Source organism: Natator depressus, chromosome 6 (assembly GCF_965152275.1).
Source record: "Natator depressus isolate rNatDep1 chromosome 6, rNatDep2.hap1, whole genome shotgun sequence".
Taxonomy (NCBI): domain Eukaryota; kingdom Metazoa; phylum Chordata; order Testudines; family Cheloniidae; genus Natator; species Natator depressus.
In genome coordinates, this window is record NC_134239.1 from 77,364,071 (window position 1) to 77,383,315 (window position 19,245).

Sequence of the window (19,245 nt, forward strand, 5' to 3'; positions counted from 1 at the left end):
ATTCTTTCATTCAGCCTTGTTCTTTTTTTAAGTAGGAAAGTTGGTCTGAAGTGTGGAAGCTGTGACACCTGAATTGCGTGAGCTTTAATTGCAGCAGAGACCTCTGATCAAAATAAGGACATGATTTGGAAGTAAATATTTATTTTCCAACCATCTTCCAACAATCTTCGATTCAAATGTGTGATTAGTAATGTACATGTGTAAGTTTCAAAATGAAGTATTGAACACCAATATATATTTAATTATACAGTGAGTGATGAGTGAACAATCTTGGTATTACACAGCTCTGAACTATACATACACATCACGGCTTAATTATTTACAGACTGTGTACACATCTTTCTACCCAGATTAGAGAGAGGTCAGACCTGTTAATCATAGTTCTGGAGGCATCAGGGTGAAATACTGATGCCAAAAGTCCCATTAACTTCAACAGGGCCAGGATTTCACACCAGTTGTTTAGCCAGAGCTGCCTATCTCAATCCCATGAAGAAACCGAACAAACAAATTTGAAGTATTCTTAAACTCTTTTTAGCCCTTTATAATCCAAATAAAAAAGCAGGTGGCTCTAGGAGCATACAGAATTGTAAAAGCCTGCAAAATCTAGCTGGAAATTAATGAGCACTTTTAATTCAAGCTCTCCAGCTGCAAAGTGCTTCTCTAAAAAGGATAAAAACAGGCTCCAGTGTCCAACACTGCATGTGTGTTACAGCTAAGCACATAATGGCTGCTCTATTTATCTGTACAGGTTTTCCACTCTGAGTCTGATCCTGCTCTTGCTTACTTTGGTATAAATCAGGAGTAATACTACTGAAATCAATGGAATTACATCAGTGTAAAACTGCTGTGACAGCAGAAATAGACCCGTTGGGGAGGAAAGGCTCAATTCAAAACCAAATTTTGTTCCATTCTACTATTGTTTTCTTATTCAAAAAAAAAGTAGTTAAGATTTCAAACTTAGCTGAGAGCAGATAAAAACTTTTTTTTTCAAGCGTGGATCCCTCCTAAACATAGACAATTGCAGTCATCCAGCAGAAAGAACGCAGATTGAGATCTGTTGCTGAGTTTAGTTGTTTTTTTTTAACTTTCCTTTTAAACTTATATTTCTTTCTACTTTGCATATATATAGAAAGCTAAAATATTATGGAGTGGCAAAGATGCTCATAATGTTACAATCTCAGACAATATCTATAAAACATAGTTTACCAATAATTAACAAAGTTGTAGGTATTAAGAATAATGCTCCTTCTCACAGAGCAGTCAATACGGAGATATTAAATTGTTTCCAACAGCCAGATTGTTAATCTCCTCTCCAAGAACCTATTTCTTTTCATGCCTGTAAAGGAAAGTCACAAAGGGAATTACAGCATTATTTAAGATAAGCAAGTTAAAAAAATTTAATAGTTAGCACTATGATGTTAGTACCATTGTTCTGGCTTCAATTCCATCTGCACTTTCATTTGGATACAGTATTCTTTCTTGTCTAGACTGTTTTGGAGGGTTAAACAGCTGCTGAATTCCACCACAGAGGTGGCTGCATTTCAGTGGTTCTATACATGTCTCCTTGGAACCTTCTGGATGAAATGCACTATATATATATATGTTTTCCAATACCTACTGCACACTTTAGGATACTAAAAGAACAGAATTAATGTACAGTTTAGTCCCCTTCCTACTCACAAAAATGGAGCAGGTGGCCGAGTGTAACAGAGGAATGATGTGTTATTTTTTTATCAGGTGTATGAGTGTGCCTATTATTGCCAACAAGCTGCATGATCTAGGATTTAGTGTCACTCAGCAGAGAATCTGGGATTGGTTGCAGCACTCCAATAGTTTTTCAGTGCTCAGGGGGAAATTTAAAAATAAATCTAATCTTTAACATAGGTTTCATATTGGCTCTGACAACCGTACCAGTATATCTTAATGTTATTCAGTCAGCACTCAATCGGAGAATATGTATGATGGAAAAAGAGGAGTAGTTACATGAATAAAATAATTAATAATAATGCCTAGCTTTTATATAGCATTTTTCATCAGTAGATCTCAAACCGCTTTACAAAAGAAATCAGTATCCTTATCTCCATTTAACTGATGAAGAAACTGTTAGTGCCTGCGATTCCATTGTTGTCATGTGTCTAGCTATGTTGTCACATTCAAGAACTTTACACTTATAAATATTTTAAACAAAGCTCTCAAGCAATTTACAAGTTTTAATTAATTAATCCTCACAACATTGCTGTGAAATAGTTATAGCAATTTTATAGATGAGTAAATTGAGGCACCGGGAATTGAAGTGATTTACCCAAGATATTATTCTAGTTATTAGCACAGCAAGGTATAGAGACCAGAACTGCTGATTCCATTTATACTGCTCTAGCCACTAGGCAACACTGTCTCTCTGATCTGTCTTAATACAGCTCTCTGACAGTTCCTCAGGCAAGTCACGCTGTCGGTTTGAACTTAACACAGCCAAAACTGAACTCCTTGGTGCAGAGTCTCTGCTGCACTAGACTTCTGCTCATTGCAGCAAAAGAGGGGTTACACAGATCCCTGATTTTCAAGGTAAGTGACCCAGTGTAGCCAACATAGTTACACCAGCTAGCTTCAGTACCATAAGAATCATACTCTAGTCGAGCATAGCCAGACTCTAGAGCACTCTGGCCATGCTTCAAGACACTCTGTGCACCAGAGTCAAGTGTGGAATGGCACAGATGCTGGCCATGGCCACATCAGATCTGCACAATGGTAAGCTCCACCACACTGGAAGAATTCGCGGCTGGCCAGATCCAGTTGCTTTCTCTTTTGTGCACTCCTTTCAGTGTGCCAGACCAAAACCAAGAGGTTAGTTCTTCATGTTTTCTTCCAAACCCTCTGCACTCTCCCCCCACCCAATTCTCTGTCATTTTTTACATCCATAATCCTGCCTCTCAACCAAGCTCATAATGTAGTAGTCATCTGCAGTCCCTTCCTCTCGTGCCCACACAAGCACACTGTCCAAATCTTGCTGCTTCTTCCTCCAAACATTTCTAAGGTCTTCCCTTTCCTTTTTTGTCTAGACAACCAAAACTCTCGTCCTTCTCCCATCTTAGATAATGTAACCTCTGGCCTCCCTAACACCCACTTTGCCCTTTCTGGTCAGTATAAGACAAGCTGCTGAACTTTGCAGTTGCTCTGACTACATTCCCCACCACCTTTGAATCCATGTGCTGGCTTCCCCTACATCAAGGTAAAGCTTTTTTGTCCTCTCTTTCAAGGTGCTTCACAGCTCTGTGGCCTCCTGCTTGTCCACTTTTAATCCACAGGTCATTACAATCTACTTCTTCACATCCCTCCCACAGATTCGCTGACACTTATGATATTGGCCATATGATGGCGACGTTGAGTGGTGCCTGGAGATACTTGGCTCTTGCATTAGACAACAAAACGAGAAGTATATACTGTATGTGTACTAAATAGTCTATAAATGGTTAGTAGTTCGATTTTGCCTCAGTGATACCACTGTGCATCTTCCATATTTTCCAGTCTATGAAGGAGAGGCACCCCGAGCACAGAACTAAAAAATCTGGATCGTAAGCCCTAAAATGTGAAATGTTGTCATCTTCTTAGTTTGGCAGATTCAGTTATCAGGAGAATGTCATGGTCCATAGAGACTGAATTATCCCTGTTACCCTAAGAGGAAGTCTCCCCTAGATCACGATTGAGGAATGCTGGTAGGGCAGTGTGCATGGTGGCAGCTTGCCCTATTGCTGACCTGTAGATAAATAAAGGACCTCTTTCACTAGAGCTGTCATAATGATGCATTTCACCACCACTAAATCACACACATTTTTTTAAAAAGGAAGTTTGTGATCATATCCAAATATGCCAATTAAATGCACGCATAAATTACTAAATTAAAATATTTGCATAAAATATTTGCACAACAATATTTAAGTGTTAGTAGCTTCCTCCATTCCGTAAAAGGTAGCAACCCTAATGGTCTTATCTTGTAAACCCTTACTCATGTGGTTACTCGCACTGAAAATTCATCATATGAAATATGATTACAGAATTGGTCACACAAACAGAGGTTTGCAGGAGTGGTCTCTAAAATATTAATAAAGTGATTTCTAGCAAATTTTCAAGACTGGAAAGAAAGTACATCTCAGTGATAAATATAACATCTCCTTTTAGCATAACATACTGAAATTTAATAAATGGAAACCTCCATATAGACTAGTTTTATAATGATCAGTAAACAACTTTTATTATTTTTAAATGAAAAAAAAAAGAAGATCTGCAATCCAGTGATAAAGAATTGATTTTTGGCAGACAAACAAAATTGTCTGGTCTATTTTTATGGATGACATAATTAGATTCAAAACCCATAAACAAAGCACATCCACTTCAGTACTTTGTCGGTATTGCTTTGGTGATGAAGCCAGTCATAAACATTAATTAAAACAAAACATCCTTAGGTAAATAAAAGGAAGTACCACCGAAATAACATAAGCAACAGAAGAAAGCCTGGAGTGTTTCCACACTAAAGTTTGATTAAGAAGACCACCACCAAATACTCATGTAGTAATTTGACCAACTCGTGTTTCTGGCATGAAGAGTTTTTCAGTTTGATTCCTGGCCAGCTTTCTTTTTTCCAAAGGAGATTATATAATATTTGGGACTAATGAGAGTTGAGGAGGTTCAGCACCTTGCAGGATCAGGCTCTTGACTGAGTCTGGAAATAAGGTGACCTTTAACGATGTCCAGGGATAGTAAGGACTTCCTGATAATCATAACAGACTACCAGGTATCAGCACAATATGCCAGAATACTGGACCAAACATAGCAACAGCATAACAGACCATTAGAATTCATGAAGGATTGTTACATGGCAAAATGCTCTGAACTGGTCTTAGCACTGTTACAGGAGTCCTTATAGATTATTGTCTTCAGTGTCAGCTGGCTTAGACGAGCACTTGACTTCCTGCAAGCAGCAGACTCCTTGTGTTCCACACAAAGGGTTAAGGAGAGTTTCCACAGGGCCAGCCATATTCTTACCTTATCTTTGGTCTGGTTAGGAATAGCTATTTCAATACATTTGAGCTGTTCCATTTGCATGGCCCTACTATCACCTTATCTGTTTCAAATAGAGGTCTATTTGACACACACATCAGCACATAAAAACAAAATTTTAATCTTCACTGAGGGCTCCACAGAAGCCCACCAGGAAGTGGCGGCAATGCGAATGGCTGAAACAGTACATCCATAGACTGTGATGGCCACATCCTGTCTCTGGTCAGCACTACCCATTTCAGGGATGGTCTTGGCTAACTGCAGATCCCAGAAGACCAGGGCTTTGTGCCACTTTGTGGATACTTAATGTCATCTGGAGAGGCCTCAGTGAATCTGATCCATTGTATTCAAGATATGTTAAATCATTCTTAAATTGTACTTTTAAAACAACTTCATTCTACAATTTATTTCATTGCCAATACCTTTAATAAACCATAATACTGAAATGGACATTTAATTTTGTACATGATGCAAAAGGCTTCCTAAAAAAGCTTGAAAAGATCAATAGCATAGAGTAGCTAAAAATTTGCTTCTATGTGTTTACTTTTATGGGTCTTCTAATAAAGAAAGACTTGAATGTGATTTGTCCTTCTGAGAGCCATACATGCATGAGGTACATTTCCTTCACTCATACATCAAGTCATTCATTTCTCAGCACTCCAGGATGCACAGTTTATTTTTGCTAATTCTGCTAAACCTATGAAACTGGAATAACTATGATCACAAACTGTGAGCTACTGTGTTAGCATTAGCTCAGTTGTTAATGAGATGGCTGTTGCCATTGCAGCCATCAAACAGTCATCAAACAGTGTTAGTATATGATAAGTATGATGGTCTCTGAGACACCCTAAAATGTTACTTAGGACCACACAAGCTTAAACTATTGAAAACAACTGCATGGAAGATTGCTCCTCAGTCCCCTAGGAACTAATACTGCAGAGAAACAGAAAGGTATTTACACCTTTCAAAACATAACAAATGAAACGTGAATTGAGTTATCTGTGATCAGTCTTGAGGTGCTAGTGCTGTGACTCACAATTTGGTCCTTTTAGACCACTGTGGCCTCAGTATTTGTTGTACATGTGGGACAAAGTTTAGAGTTTATTTATAGGTTTTATTTCTCAAAACAGATGTTGCCAAACTGGCACACTGTGTGTGTGTGTCCCATTTTTAATAGGAATATCAGAGGCAGAAAAACCTCAAACTCTTTCTTTAACTATTGATTTAAGTGTAATCATTATCCTGGATGCTACATCACAGATTACGGGAGCCTTGAATTATTAGACTAAGATTTAACATTAAGGCAAATGTGATGTTATTGACATGAACTGTGACCATTTAGATCATTGTGGGAACCAGGGTCCTATAGTTGCAAATCTCGTACAAAGGAGGTCATGTAAGGTGTCTATAGAAAGGTTGTAAATTGCTGGTTATGATTATATGGTCTGTATGTGTGTATCATTTTTGTATTTGAAGTTATGAATATTGGCTATGTACTTGTATCTCAATGTGTTTGATTCTAAATAGCCTCAGTGAAGCATTTGGTCAGCTTCTTGAGAAAGGACTATGCTCAGTAAGTGTCCAGTCAAGAAACACTTAACTGACAATGGATTTTGGGAGATGCCAATCCACATCTGAGCTTTCCTGGGAATGTTCAAACTAACATGTAAACAATAGTGTCAGCCTACAAAAAGGCTGAATCATTCGTGGACATGTGACTTGCCCAGGTGACTACAAACTCCATCTTGTTGCTGTGACTGTGCACAGAAGAACAAATGGGTTTCTGCCCACAAGAGAGAGAATATAAAAGGTCCTGGAAGCCTGTCCATTTTGTCTTCCACTGGCTCAAGAGATGACCTCTCCACACCAAAGAGATGCCTGAAAGAAACTGGAACAAAAGTCTGTAACTCCAGGGGGGTGAATGATTGCTGGACCCAGGCCCTAAGCCACAACGTTGGTCTGAAAAGGACTAGGAAGGAGTCTAGTTTGTGAAAGAAGCTTATTGGAACATCTCTGAAGGTGAGATTTCCCATATTCAGTTTCCTACTGAATTAGGCTTAGACTTGCGTGTTTTGTTTTATTTTGCTTGGTAACTTACTTTGTTCTGTCTGTTATTACTTGTCCTACTTTTTATATTTAATAAAATCGCTTTTGCTTTTTAATTAACCCAGAGTGAGTAATTAATACCTGGGGGAGCAAACAGCTGTGCATATCTCTCTATCAGTGTTATAGAGGGTGGACAACTTCTGAGTTTACCCTGTATAAGCTTTATACAGAGAAAAATGGATTCATTTGGGGTTTGGATCCTATTGGGAGCTGGGTGTTGGTGCTGGAGACAGGAATACCTGCTGAGTGGTTTTCAGTTAAAGCCTGCAGCTTTGGGGACATGGTTCAGACCCTGGGTCTGTGTTGCAGCAGGCTTGTGTGTCTGGCTCAACAAGACAGGGTTCTGGAGTTCCAGGCTGACAGGGAAAATAGGCTCAGAGGTAGTCTTAGCACATCAGGTGACAGTCCCAAGGGGGTCTCTGTGACCAAACCCAAAGAAGCAGCATCTTTTATAAAATGTATCCAGCTAGGCTGAAGGTCAAAATATTCCCAAAATGTGCAGACCCAGCATACTCTGGTGAGGGAAGCTTCAGGGGTTCTCTCTACTTCTTGTTCCAAAGTCCCACTCCATAGCATGGAGCAAATCTTGCTTGGAGATTATATAGGGCACTGGTATGGTGCTTTTCATCAATATTGCCTCCTACACTATGTTAGCCACCTGAGCCTGCTTACATTGTTTAATTAATTTGTGTAGAGAAAGGAGTGGGGTAAGCAAAGCCAGCAAAAGAGTAGGGTGGATGCTACAAGACCATTTCCGCTGCTCATATTCTTTCAGACTTCAGAAACTGTGTTCACCACCATATTGTGTTCACTTGCCACAAATATTATAGCTAATGTGTTTGTTGGCAGGACTCTTCAGAGACCCAGCAAATTCTAAGCAATTTTGCAGAATAGTCATGAGAAATGAATGTATATTTTGTTTATTCATAGACATTATTCAGCAAATAATTTCAAACAACAAGTAAATTGGAGGAAATTATGGACAAGTCATAAAGAGAGGGGGAAAAAAAATTACTGACTTCTTATAAATTATTCACTCAGCTCAAGTTAGCAGTCAGTGAGCCATTTCTCTCTATGTCCCTTAGTGCCATCATTGTCAACAGGTACGAACATAAGAATGGCCATTTTGGGTCAGACCAATGGCCCATCTAGCCCAGTATCCTGTCTCTTGGCAGTGGCTGGTGCCAGATGCTTCAGAGGTAATGAACAGAACAGAGCAATTTCAAGTGATCAATCCCTTATTGTCCAGTCAGAGCTTCTGGCAGTTGGAGATTTTGGGACACCCAGAACATAGGATTGCATCCCTACCCATCTTCGCTAATAGCCACTGATGGACTTACCTCCATTAACTTAACTAACTCTTTTTTTAACCCAGTTATACCTTTGGACTTCACAAGATCCCAAGGCAACAAGTTTCCCAGGTTGACTTGCACTGTGTGAAGAAGTACTTCATCTGGCTGTTTTAAACCTGCTGCCTATAAATTTCATCAGGTGACCTCTAGTTCTTGTGTTATGTGAAGAAGTAATTAACACTTCCCTATTCACTTTCTCCATTCCATTCATGATTTTATAGACCTCTATCATAATCCTCCCTTAGTCATCTGTTTTCTAAGATGAACAGTCCCAGTATTTTTAAACTCCCCTCATATAGAACCTGTTCCATCCCCCAAATCATTTTTGTTGCCATTCTCTGTACTTTTTCCAACTCTAATATATCTTTTTTGAGATGGGGCAACCAGAACTGCAAGCAGTATTCTAGGTGTGGGAGTACCATTGATTTATACAGCAGCATTATGATTTTTTCTGTTTATTACTTTCCTCATGGTGCCTAACTTCTGTTAGCTTTTTTTGTCTGACACCACACAGTGAGTGGATGTTTTCAGAGAACTATTCACAATGACTCCAAGATCTCTTTCTTGAGTGGTGTGGTGGTGTATGTGCACCCCGTCTCCTGTCGGGGTGGATAATGGGTGTGCTGACACCACAGTTACAGTCTGCCGGACTGTCTTGGGCCTCACCATGATGAAGTCCAAGGGTCAGAGTCAAAGCAGCGGCCCTTGGGTTCTGGGCTGCGTGGCCTCATGGCCAGAGTCAATACAGTGACCTTTGAGTTCAGGGCAGCATGGCCTAGCAGCCAGAGTCAATACCATGGTCCTTGAGTTCAGGGCAGCATGGCCTAGTGGCCAGAGTTGATACCATGGCCCTTGAGTGCAGGGCAGTGTGGCCTAGTGGCCAGATCTGGGGGCCCTCACCAGAATGGGTGGAGGCTGGGGTAGAGGGACCCAGGCCCACCCAACTCCACCGGGTGCCGACCGAGAGCCCTAACAGTGGCAGAGTGGTCTGCCACTAGGTCAGCAGGGAATCCAACCGCAACACACTGACCTTACACGGGTGGGAGAGACCACTCACTCACCCTCCCTGGGTCACTTCCTACCAGGCTTCCTGAAGCTGCAGTCCATAGGGCATCAGGGTCTCCATGTGACTCCCACAGGCAAGGGCTGTAATGGCTCCTGGGCTGGAGCCTCCAACCAATGTCCTTCCTCCTTGGTGGTCAACCCAGACTGAGCTGGACTGCTCTCCTTTATACTAGCACAGCATTTGGAGCATGCCTAGCACAGTCTGAGGGGTGGCACTTCCTCCACCCATAGTGTGGGATTAACCCTTTCCTGCCTAGTGCAGGGTATACCCACGCCCTCACAAGTGGTAACAATTAATTTAGACCCCATCATTTTGCATGTAGAGTTGTGATTATTTTTTCCAATGTACATTACTTTGCATTTATCAACATTGAATTTCATCTGCCATTTTCATCTGCCAATCTCCCAGCTTTGTGAGATCCCTTTGTAACTCTTCACAGTCAGCTTTGGACTTAACTATCTTGAGTAATTTTGTATCATTTGCAAATTTTGCCACCTCACTGTTGAGCCCCTTTACTGGTTCATTTATTAATATGTTGAACAGCATAGGTCCAAGCACAAGTCCTTGGGAGAGCCCTGCTATTTATCTCTCTCGATTGTGAAAACAGACCATTTATTCCTACACTGTGCTTCCTATCTTATAACCAGTTACTGATCCATGAGGGGACCCTCCCTCTTATCCCATTTCTATTTAGTTTTCTTAAGAGCCTTTGATGAGGGACCTTGTCAAAGTATACTATATCCACTGGATCGCCCTTGACCACATGTTTACTGACACCCTCAAAGAATTCTAATAGATTGGTGAGGCATGGTTTCCCTTTATAAAAGTCATGTTGACTCTTCCCAAACATATCATGTGTATCTATGTGTCTGTCAATTTTGTTCTTTACTATAGTTCCAACCAATTTTCCTGATACTGAAGTTAAACATATGGGCCTGTAATTGCCAGGAAAATAGGTGTTGCATTAGCTACCCTTCAGTCATCTGGTCCAGAGGCTGATTTAAGCAATAAGTTACATACCACAGTTCATAGTTATGCAATTTCATATTTGAATCCCTTCAGAACTCTTGGCTTAATATCATCTGGTCCTGGTGACCAATGTTTCCTCTAATTTTTGACAGGCCATGTGCACAAAAAATTTCTTCTGTGCAAATTTTTGTGCTTCTGTGCAAATTTTTGTGTGAGTGGTGTTTTGCTGTGTGCACAGGGTTCAGGATCTGTGTGCGTGCATGCACGTGCACAGCTTAGAGGGAACAGTGCTGGTGACTTATTACTGTTTACTTTATCAATTTGTTCCAAAACCTCCTTTATTGAGACCTCAAACTGAGACAACTCCTCAGGTCTGTCAACTAAAAACACTGGCTCAGGTGTGGAAATCTCCCTCACATTCTCTGTAGTGAAAACCAATGAAAACACTTCATTTAGCAATGGCCTTGTCTTCCTTGAGTGCTCCTTTATTAACTTGATTTGCAGTTGCCCACTGATTGATTGGCAGGCTTCCTGTTTCTGATGTACTTAAAAACAATTGCTGTTTTTGTGTTTTAGCTATTGCTCTTCAGATTCTTTCTTAGCCTTCCTAATTATACTTTTACCCTTCACTTGCCAGAATTCATGCTCCTTTCTATTTTTGTCATAGGATTTGACTTCCAATTTTTAAAGGATGCCTTTTTGCCTCTAACCACCTCTTTTACTCTGCTGTTTAGCCAAGGCATTTTTTTGGTCCTCTTACTGTTTTGTTTTTATTTGGGATATACATTTAGTCTGAGCCTCTATATGGTGTTTTTAAATAGTCTCCATGCAGTTTGTAGTTTCACACTTGTGATTATTCCTTTTAATTTCCATTTAACTAGCTTTCTTATTTTTGTGTAGTTTCCATTTCTGAAGTTAAATGCTACTGTGGTGGGTTTCTTTGGCATTTTTCACCCTACAAGGATGTTAAACTTAATTACCTTATGGTCTCTATTATTGAGCGATTCAGCTATATTCACCACTTGGACCAGATCATGTGCCCCACATAGGACTAAATCAAGAATTGCCTCTCCTCTTGTCGATTCCATGACAAGCTGTTCCAAGAAGTAGTAATTTATGGTGTCTAGATATTTTATCTAGTTGGAATCCCCACATCCTTATTATTGGGTTCTCTCTTTTTCTGGCTTCTCCAATCTCCCTTAATATTTCACAATCACCATCACCATCCTAGTTAAGTGGTCAGTAGTATTTTCCTACTGCTATACTCTTATTATTCAAGTATGAAATTTCTCTCCATAGAGATTCTATAGTACGTTTGTTACTTTATTTGACTCTATGCTTTCTTTCACATTTAGTGCCACTCCCTCACCAGCACAACCTACTCTGTCATTCCTATATATTTTGTAGCCTGGTATTACCATGTCCCACTGATTACCATCATTCCACCAAATTTCCATGATGCCTGAAATATCAATATCCTTATCTAATGGCACTCTAGATCACAAAACTTAGTATTTAGATTTCTAGCATTTGTATATAAGCATTTGTACATTTTGTCAATATTCAGTGGCTTGTGTCCATGAGCTATATTTAAATCAGACTCTTTTACATTTCATTGTTCCTCACTAGCTCCTATCTGTACTTTACCAACTTCTTCCTTTATCCTTTTTACTAAGATATAGAGTGCCTCCCTTAATAAATTCACCCAAATTGTGTGCTCCTCCACACCTGTAGGCTTTCCCCCAGCCCTTAGTTTAAAAACTCTTCTACAACATTTTTAAATTGTACAGGCCAACTATCTGGTTCTGTTTTGGTTGAGGTGGAGCCTATCCTTCCTGAGTAGGCTCCTCCTTTCCCACAAGGTTCCCTAGTTCCTAATAAACCTAAAACCTTCTTCCCTAAACCATTGTCTCATCCACGCATTAACACCTTGTAGTTCTGCCTGCCTTCCTGTCCCTGTGCATAGAAGTGGAAGCACTTCAGAGAATGCTACCATGGAGGTCTTGGACTTAATCTCTTACCTACCAGCCTAAATTTGGCCTCCGGGACCTCTTTCCTAGTTTTCCCTGTGTCATTGGTACCTACATGTACCACGACCGCTGGCTCTTCCCCAGCACTGCACAAATGTCTGTCTAGATGTTTTATGAGACCCACATCTTTCCCAGCCAGCTGGCAATTCACCAGGCAGTTCTCCAGTCCTCAGGAACCATCAGCTATCCCCATTACTATTACCTGGCTCTTCCTAGTAACTATGGTTCCCTCCACACAAGGGGTATCCTCAGTGCCAGAGGATACCATGACGTCATCTGAAAGGAGAATCCTAACTATGAGATTGTTTTGCACTTCTCCAGCTTGATACTCTCCTTCCCTGAGATTTTTATCCTCCTCAACAGCACAGAGTTTGTCAGTCTGGAGGTGGAATTGCTCTACTGTGTCCTGGAAAGTCTCATCTATGTAGCTCTCTGTCTCACTTAGCTCCTTCAGTTCAGCCATTCTGGCCTCAAGAGCCTGTAAGGTGTCTCTGATGGCCCTGAGCGGCTTGCACTGTATCCACACACATGCCACAAGACAGATAATCGTACATGCTGCATACAGTGCAATAAAATGGATAGCCCCCATTGTGCTGCTGGACTTCTTCCTTAATTATTTATTGTTTGTTTTGCAATGCGGGAGGTCATTGGCCTAAGTTTCGAGTATGTGTGTTAGGTGTATCTGGTTTTAACACTCCCTCCCTAAACTGCCACAACTCCCCTGCTTCCTAGCTCCTCTGGTCACTTAGGAACTGGCTCTTTAAACCCCTGTTCTCCGTGAGTTAGCCCCACCCCCTTATCAAGGGATCCTAACAGGGTTAAGGATCAAAAGATAGAGCTTAATTAGTCCTCTCTCAGCTGAGCATAGCAGGCAGGTTGGCTCAGCACACAGTGTAGTTTTCTTGTGAGCAAGGAGATGAAACACTGAACAAAGCATAAATACACAGTAGCCTTGTAAGTATGTAAAATATGTAACTAGTGAAAAGAGATAGTAGGGAAGTAAGCAATGCGCAACAGACAGCATATGTGTGGTGCATGAATAGTTTGTGATTTATACAGGGATTGGTTCGCAGAAACTAAAGTACCAATCACAGAGTGCATGATACAATGTGGAATAGATAGTGCATGTGGTTGTCTGTTTTAGAATGTGTATAAAAGCTGATTAATGATTTTGTAGTTTGGATATGTGGTATGCCCTATACCCTTCCCCCCCATACTTGAGGCTGATCAACTCATTTAAACTTTGCTTTATGCCAAATAAAGGTAGCTAAGTGATGTGATTGGAATTGAACTGAGTTTTGAGGGAATTGAGTGGAAGAGGTCTCAGGAAAATCTCAACACACAGCCCCTAAAATAGAGCACACTATAATCTTCAAGCACAGAACCAACTAACAGACAAACAAACTCAGCCCCAAGGGTCACCTAGTCTCTTCTCCTTCACCTGGAGAACTCATTTGCAAAATTCCCCGGTTCGCTAGCTCCTCTTGTTGCTTAGGAGCTGCCTTTTAAACCCCTGTTCCTTGAGTTAGCCCACTCCCTTTGTCATGGGATCCTAAAGAGCTTCTATCAAGGGATAGAAGGATAGAACCTTATTAATAAGCTCTCAGTTAGCCTAAAACAGCCCCCAAAACAGACCACACTAATCTTCAAGCAAGCAAGCCCAAGGCTAGCAACGGTACATTTTAATCTTCCTTTTTACCTTGAAATTTCCCACCGAGTAATGTTCTTGTGTGTCTAGCTGACATTACTCCTGAAAGATCAGAAATCACCGTTACCTCCAAAGAAAGCAGCCATTCCTCTCAGAGTTGTACCCTGATTATACAATGGTAGTGCACACAAGACATAAATATGACATAGTGCATAATTAAGTCTGTGCAGGTTCATAGGAGCACATGCTTCTCACAGTGAACCTTTGCCCTGGTCTGCACTTAAAATTCAGATCAACCTAGCTACAACACTTGGGGTCTGAAAATTTCACACCCAAGTTCTATAGTTAAGCCAACCTAACCCCTGGTGTAGATGTAGCTAAGTTGATGGAAGAATTCTTCCATTGACTTAGCTTCTATTGCTTCAGAAGTAGATTAACTACACTGATGGAAAAACCCCTTCCATTAATGTAGGAAGTGTCTACACTCTGGCACTACAGTGGCAGCACTGCAGCTGTGCCACTGTAGCTCCCATGGTATAGACATGCCCTTTGTCTGGTGTATCCAGAGCCAGCCACTGATGCTGAATATATTGGTCTCAGTTACACTGGAATAACTCCAATGTAGTCGATGAGTTTTCAAGGTTGCAATGAGAGTAGAATCTAGCCTATAGAATTAGAATCTCTATTAGGCTGACCAAGTTCTGTAGGAGAAGAGTCATTTCTAGAATACTAGACCTGCCGCAAAAAGTAACTTTAAAAAACATAAAATGGCCTCTAAATGGAATGGGAAAGTTAGATTTCTGCTTCTACAACTATACTTATATCAGAAAATATATCATTATTCTTATAAGTAGTTACAGTACAACTGCATGATTGTTATTAAGAATCTATTCTCATTTACATTAGAAATCCTTATTTCCAGAGATGTACTCACATTGACATGGAATAAATAATTGCTCTGGGTTAAAACCTGGTATGCAAAATTTCAGCTTCTGGGTTAAGTAAATCACCTTGACCAGTTTTCAGTTATGTAAGTATATAAACAAATAAGACATTCAATCGGCAAAAAGTTTTTATATTTAAAATTATTACAATGATTTCAGATTCATCATATGTTTAAGTATAGTAATTTTTTTCAAGTAAACATTTCATAAGGACCTTTAGAGCATACAGTTAGAGCACATGTGGTAGCTGGGCTGACATAATAGACTGTTATGGGCTATTAAATTAATGATGCATGAACTGAGGAGAATTTAAACTAAGGGCTCTATCCCACTTTCTGATATGCAGGCGTGCATCACTAGATAGCTTTTAATGCTGTTTTGGCACCTGGAGAGGTAAAATCTGAATGAATAGTCATTACCTGTAATCACATACCTGCATTTGGGAATTAAAGAGCAGGACTGAATCGTACATCATTAGAATTCCTGAGTCAGGATCAGAGGTGATGTAAGTGATGATGTAAGTTACACATCAGGAAGTCAATGAAAGGGAGTAAAAGCTGGTGTAACTATCACACCAAAGAGACAGAGGGTAGGGTTGTAGTAGGAAAAGCAGTGAATTAAAAGATGTAAAATTAAATAAGGCAGAGGTATCAGTTTTATCTTGTGTTCTTATATCTCCCTCTTGGTTATTTTAAGCACAATAACCCTTCGCTTCCGCCTCATAGACATGTAAGTTACAATAACTCTCATCCACTTATGTTCACTTATTGATATATAATCTACATAACCATTTATTTCCTTTCTGTATTTGGCTTTCTCTGTAAAGTACAGACTTATGGTCTGATCCTGCAACCTTTTCTTTGTTCAAATCACTTCAACAATCCTGATTCTTACTCATGTGTGGGCCATACATGATAGTTTGGACAGATGCAATTCCAAAAAAAGCACACTTCATTCTGGGATGCATTGGCAGGAGTGTTGTAAGCAAGGCACAAGAAGTAATTCTTCCGCTCTACTCTGCACTTATTAGGCCTCAAATGGAGTATTGTGTCCATTTCTGGATGCCACATTTCAGGAAAGATGTGGACAAACTGGAGAAAATCCAGAGAAGAGCAACAAAAATTATTAAAGGTGTAGAAAACATGACCTATGAGTAAGGCTATGTTTTAGTCATGGGTATTTTTAATAAAAGTCATGGACAGGTCACAGGCAGTAAACAAAAATTCATGGCAGGGCTGGCAGGGGCTCCCTACCCAGCTCCGTGTCCCAGCAGCTCATAGGTGGCAGAGGGGTCAGGGGGCTTCTATTCCCAGCTCTTCAGACTTCCTGTATAACCTTGGGAAAATCACTGAGGATCAGATCCAGTGCCCCCTGAAGACACTTAACTTTTCAGTGCCTCTGGTTCTGCAGACTAGGCCAGTAATATCTACACTAAACAGGTGTTCTGAAACATGATGCATTAATATTTGTAAAGTACTTTGACATCTTCAAATAGGTGCAAATTATTTATTATTCACATTGTTTTGCTGCTATATTATTTATTAATGGAGGACATGGGTTTGAAGAAGGGATTTAAAAGCACAGAGAGATGGCACCTGGAGGGAAAGAAATGTGACAGTTTCAAGCATATATATTATACCTGAAACACTTGCTAGACCCTCTGGAAGTTTTATTATGCCAGTGCCATTTTAAAAATATATATCACTGAGATGGGGTATAAAACCCCCTCACAGGTCAGGAAGGGGTAAATAAGTTGCTGTGGGTTCAGTCAGGCCTGGCCTGCTAGAACTGCAGTAGGTATCAGGCTTGGAGGGAGGGATCTATTGGTAGTTGAGTGGGAAGGACAGCAGACTTCCAGCTCTCACTCTGGGAGAAAGGCCTGACTTGAGCCAGGAACAGCGTGATATTGCTGATTGCCAGAGCCTCCCTGAGGGAAGGTAGGCCTGATATGAGACTATTGTTTGGTTTGTCACTAGTGACTTACCTGATAGTGCAAAGTAAATCTGCTGCAGGTGGTATCCCACGTGAGGGAGGTGGCAACCAACAGGTCCATTTTGTTTCTTTACACCTGACTGGGCACCTGGTGGTAACTTATCCCGAACCCAGAAGTGACCTAGTTATAATTACATAAGTTATATTTAGAACATAAGGATGGCCACACTGGGTCAGACCAATGATCCATCCAGCCCAGTATCCTGTCTTCGACAGTTCCCCAAGCCAGGGGCTTCAGAGGGAATGAACAGAACAGGCAACCAACAAATGATCCATCCCCTGTCATCTAGTCCCAGCTTCTGGCAGTCAGAAGCTAGGGACGCCCAGAACATAGGGTTGCATCCCTGATCATTTTGGCTAGTAGCCATTGATGGACCTATCCTCCATGAACTTATCTAATTAGTTTTTGAACCTCATTATAGTTTTGGCCTTCACAACATCCCCTGGCAATGAATTCCATAGGTCAACTGTGTGTTGTATGAAAACTTCCTTTTGTTTGTTTTCAACCCGTGGCCTATTAATTTCATTGGGTGATCCCTGGTTCTTTGTGTTATGTGAAGGAGTTAATAACTCTTCCTTATTCATTTTCTCTACACCATTCATGATTTTGGAGACCTCTATCATATTCCCCACCCCTTGGTCATCTCTTTTCCAAACTGAAAAGTCCCAGTCTTTTTAACCTCTGCTCATATGGAAACTGTTCCATATACTAAATCATTTTTGTTGCCTTTCTCTGTACCTTTTCCAATTCTAATATATCTTTTTTGAGATGGGGCGATTCAAGATGTGGGCATACCATGGATTTATATAGTACATTATGATATTTTCTGTCTCTTTTCTAATGGTTCCTAACATTCTGTTCTCTTTTTTGACTGCTGCTGTACACTGAGCAGATGTTTTCAGAAAACTATCCACAATGACTCCAAGATCTCTTTCTTCAGTGGTAACAGCTAATTTAGATCCCATCATTTTGTATATATAGTTGCGATTATATTTTCCAATGTGCATTACTTTGCATTTACCAGCACTCAATTTAATCTGTCATTTTGTCACCCAGTCACCCAGTTTTATAAGATCCCTTTGTAAGTCTACACAGTATCTTGAGTAATTTTGTATCATCTGCAAATTTTGCCACCTCCCTGTCTATACTTTTTTCCAGATCATTTATGGATATGTAGAACAGTACTGGTCCCAGTACAGATCCTTGTGAGACTCCACTATTTACCGCTCTCCATTCTGAAAACTGGCCATTTATTCCTACCCTTTGTTTTCTGTCTTTTAACCAGTTACTGATCCATGAGAAGACCTTCTCTCTTATCCCATGCATTTTGATTAAAATTTTACACAAATAAAAAAAATAAGGATATTCAAAGTTAAAACCGACCCTGTCTATAACTTTCCCTATCTGGTCTAAATATTGTAGTATAATATAAGGCTTGGTAGGTTTGTTGATGATGTGGTAGCACTTTCCCTTAGTTTTGCTAAATGCGTAAAGAACACTTTGATGATCTCTCTGCTTTTTATTTTGAAATGACTTAGATGTTGTCAGACAATATCATGCATCATGTGTTGGGTATAGTAGCCAGATTTTATTCTGAGTTATGCTGGTGTAAATTTATTAGTTCTTAGCTAAATTAAGGTAAGAACAATACACTGTATTATAAACATTGAACTCTGAAACATGAAAATTCAAATGTCCATTACTTCCAATGAATCCTGATGCAGTAACAAATATCTGTGTAGTCAGCACCTCAAACATGTAACTCTTTTTCATTTTGCTGCAGTAATTAAAATTATATTTAACTGTGGTCTTTTTTAAATGTATTAACTGTGGCAATTTCAAGCTCCTGTGGCATTAGACATTTAAAATTGTTTCACATAAATATTTAAATGGGACACTCAAAAAATATCTATACCAGTAGATCATACAAGACAAAATACAGACTTCCTATAGTATCTTCCCAAACCCAAACATTTTCCATCCCAGCCTCAATAGAGACTGCCAGTCAAACTTTTGTCTCTGAGGACAATCCAAGAAGAAGAGTTAAGTCTTGCTGTATGTCTTGAAAGTAATCTAATCTGATTT